Below are 4,375 nucleotides of genomic sequence, written 5' to 3'. Positions count from 1 at the left end.
GCACACGCACACGCACACGCACACACGCACACACGCACACGCACACGCACACGCACACGCACACACACACGCACACTCACACGCACGCGCACACGCACACGCGCACACACACAGAGGTATATGCCGCTCCCTGCAGACACAAACGCATTCGCGTCCACACATAAGCCCCCCCCCCACACACACATACGTAGACACACACGCATGTGCGCATTTACGCACATTGAATCTGTGTACGAGACAACAAACCGGTCAAACAGATGTTATTTGTGGTGAGTATACCCGACCTTTCCCAGAAAATTCCGGAGACTCTAACGCTGTCATTGCGTTCTCTGTAAAACACATGGATTTTAAGATACTGCCCCGCCTTCGCCGCCCCCAATTTTTTCTACTAGACCTAGACCAATCGGATTTGTTCTTTTCGTGAAAAATTGTTAGATTTGTCCTCAACTCAGCGGGGGGAGGGAGTGAAATTTTTATTCAATATCACACGAACTACGCTAGTCAACGCGATATACAAATTGTCATACAGCCTTCACCTATTATAACAATAAAAAACACAAAATGAGCGTTCAGTTATGTATACGTTACCTATGCATTAATAAACTCTATACTTCCTCCCATTTCACTGCGCGTTGTCTTATAAAAGGTATTTGAAAATACCTCCAATGTTGTTGAAATTCTCCGATGTTGTTGACAGTTTCCCCAAGCAACCATGCAGCGGTACGGGTGTAGCAAAGATAAAAACATGTGACGTCACCCTAAAATAACCACTTCGAGGCTAAATTGTTTGGCAAACAAGCCGGCGTTAGCGCCAGAATGCCAGTTTTCTCACCTCTTTCTTGTGGGTTTTAAGCAAACGCGCAGTGAAATGGGAGCAACTAGAGTTTATTTTGTCATAAGGTAGTGTGATTATGCATGCCACGAAGTATTTGCTAGTCTAGTACTGGAGAAATTGGCGTTTGGATGCGCATTGTGCGGCTTTAACATTGTAACAGAACTGCTATACGGTGTTTCGCGATGCGGAATGATTTACGGGGGACGCAACATTGAAACTGAAAAATATCCATGGTGATCGAGCTACTCTTTTCAACAGCCATTTTTTAACTGTTCTTTCGTTTTTCTAGAGAATTAATTGCTATAACTTACACACTTTAATTGCTATGCCAGTATATTGCGGTGGGCGTTTCCCAGGGGTTATTATTTCGTATATATAAGGAAAATTTCTGTTTGTCTGTATACAATAAAGATAATTTAACACTCACCCTCGGGGGTTTCCCGCGCACATATGGCTCATTAATGCTATAAATTATGTTTAATCATGAGCGTAAAACTATTATGATAATTACAAGCGATATGATTTATACATGAAAACGGGCACAGGGCGTGCATGGCCGCATACGCTTAACGCTGTTTGTAAAACACATGTCAATAGTTACATCGCTATTCCGTTTAGAAAACGTAGTAGTTGCGCTAACTGTGTGTGTGTGTGTGTGTGTGTGTGTGTGTGTGTGTGTGTGTGTGTGTGTGTGTGTGTGTGTGTGTGTGTGTGTGTGTGTGTGTGTGTGTGTGTGTGTGTGTGTTTGTGTCTATGTGTATAAATAGATTTACATTGGACTGTAAATGATCAGTCATGGACTGCTAGAGAATACCGTGTGTTCGCTTGATAGCGTGGGATCGCGGGTCGCATACATTTAGCTGGAACGCAACAGCGTCTCCACGATGGCAGCTAAACGGTCAACCGATCAGATTTCATGCTGTCCGTCCCTCGAACGTGAGCGCAGGGCCCGTGGCGCGGCCACGGACGTATGTATCGATCCCGCTGGTCGTATAGCGCTTCATCGGGCGTTAAACGAGGGGCCGATCGAGGGGATGCTGCTGCTGCTGATGATGATGATGCCGCCGCCACCGCCGCCGCTGCTGCTGCTACTGCTGCGGCATGCATGCAATCATAGCTGCACTCTCGTGCGTGCCTGTCGGTCTGCTTTCCCTCCTCGCGCGCTGACACTCGCGCTGCTGGATGCTGGACTAGTGGTGGAACTATCCGTGGATATCGCTAGTGGAGTGATATCGGTGGAGTAACCTTGCGTGCATGCCTGCTGGTGACTGACGCCGCGTCGTCGTATATAATTATGTAAGTAGAGCTATTTTTCGATTGATTCCGAGCGGGTTAACTTGGAGTAACTGTTGTCAAGGGTCTAAGGACTCGACTTAGTGCTAAGAATCGGGAGCGTTGATTTAGCACTGCTGGGAATTGACAGTGATGGTTAGTGCATGCTACGTGATCAGTGGCGGCATTTTCGAAGACGTGTCTCCCAGGGTGATAGAATGTGGCTATAGGTAAGAGTTGCTGTCGCCGGTGGCTTAATTATGCCTGGTCTCTCTCAATGCGACAGATATTAGTTTCAAACAAAATACGTGTGAAAGCTATCTAGTAAATCCCGTGCTTGAGGATGTGCGTGAGAATTTATTCCAGGACTATTCTCTTGATCGAACGTGTCGGGATGTAATGTAATCAAGAATGAATAATAGAGATTAGAGATCTCTATTATTCACTCCTGATGTAATGTAATGTAGTGTCATGTAATGTAACGTAACATAATGTATAATGTAATGTAATGTAACGTAAAGTAATGTAATGTAATGTAATGTAATGTAACGTAACGTAATGTCATGTAATGTAACTTAACGTAGTGTAGTGTAATGTAATGCAACGTAATGTAATGAATAGAATGGGACGTGTGTAATGTAATTCTCGTGTGTGGGAATGTGATGGGCAGCTACCCTCCTGATCTCATAGAGCGTGTACAGTAATGCGCACGTCTGCAGGCGCGTATAGCAATGTAATTTGCAATCATTCCTCGGCCAGGTTGAAATGCATCCTACTGTAACGGAGGTATTCGGGAGCGGCGTGAGTCTACTGGCGGTCTAAGGCTAGGCGTAAGTGTAGGAAAAGGAATAACGCAAACCAACAGAGAAAGACAATAACTACGGTCGTAACACACCACGGGCGTACCACACGGGCGTTTATTCTCAGACATGATAGAGGTCGAACAAGATGCAAGCGGTACAATCGAAAGTTAGAGACGATGGAGGGGAACCAGAGTTAGTCGGGAGGACAGTCAGGTTCTTCCACGAGCTCGGCCTGGGTCTCGGCTTTTAAGCCTGTTAGTAATTGAGATCATAAACGCGCGACTTAGTGACAGGTTTTTCACGGTGCGACTTAAGCAGGTGTTTCTCCACCATCGCTTCTTCTCCCTTGTCGCACCTAGGTGTCACGATCGAGGTCATAAACTCGCGTCGCCTCCAGCGTGTTCCTCGCTACACTACCACAGAATTCCCGCGCTGAATATACGTGATAGAGTTAATCTTGTCCCTTTGACGTGCGTCAAGGACGATAATTAATACGTTTTCTTTAACAAACAGCTGACCCGTCTGAGCGGCTATATATCTAATCACCCGCACTGATCTGCTCAGATATATAACTATAATCAACATCAATCAATCAACTTGCAACCTTGGCCGAGAGTCCCCGCACAAAAGTCCTCCAGCACTCATGGTTATTCATAGCAGTAGAGAAACATAATAACAATAATCATAATCAATATAGAAAAGCTCCTCGTATGTCGAATAGTGATGAACCTAGTGTTCGCATATATAACATACGCGGGAATTGTCGTATGGCAAATGCTCTCATAAACGTGCGTGTCTGCATTTCGCATTAATCCAACTGCTTCGTGATTTTCATGTGGATCGAGAGCTGGCGGCCGCAAGAGATGTCAAGTCGTGTTTTGATACGATAAACCCAACCTTTGCCGACATTTGCCGAGTTATCTTCAAGTAGCATACAAGAGTTCCTAGCAATGTCAGCTTGCCTTTGAACTCAAAGGATTTCCTATCACGTGGCAATTTTGCAACACAGAGGTAAACCGTGTAGAGGACAGTTGTGTCAACCAGATAACTTTGACGGACTGAGTTTCATGAGAGGAATGCCAGAGTCGTAACGCGAAATATCCGTATTTCTCCCTTTATTATGTCGTACTCTTTTGGCAATTACTCGGTAGTATATACAGTGGTTGCCCATCCGTTTCTAATACTCAAATTTTCGGACCGCGCGCGCGTTGTCGCTCAGCCTCTTCCTTAAGGAAACCAATTAACCACTGACCTTGTCGTTCACCCTCTAATCCTAAAACTCAGTTACCACCAGACGGCGCTTATGTACGAACGAATTATGTTCTGAAATATATACTGTTCGAATATATATATATATATATATATATATATATATATATATAATATAATAATAAGATAAACTATAATATATTACTTATATTGTACTTAGTCTATTATTACTTCGTTTACGTCGTTACCTCGTTAA

The 4,375-nt window shown here is 44.4% G+C and overlaps 1 protein-coding gene across 1 annotated transcript in view; it reads left to right on the top strand.

Moving 5' to 3' along the window:
- The first annotated feature begins 2,010 nt into the window (after positions 1–2,010).
- Positions 2,011–4,375, top strand: part of LOC106810947 (multiple PDZ domain protein-like) — a 99,943-nt gene continuing 97,578 nt past the window's right edge. Inside the window, exon 1 of the mRNA XM_014814441.1 lies at positions 2,011–2,131. The gene's annotated coding sequence lies outside the window, so the exon portion shown is untranslated. The remainder of the gene's footprint in view (positions 2,132–4,375) is intronic.

This window comes from Priapulus caudatus, unplaced genomic scaffold (assembly GCF_000485595.1).
Source record: "Priapulus caudatus unplaced genomic scaffold, Priapulus_caudatus-5.0.1 Scaffold17, whole genome shotgun sequence".
NCBI classification, from domain to species: domain Eukaryota; kingdom Metazoa; phylum Priapulida; class Priapulimorpha; order Priapulimorphida; family Priapulidae; genus Priapulus; species Priapulus caudatus.
This window is presented reverse-complemented; position numbering and strand designations above follow the sequence as displayed.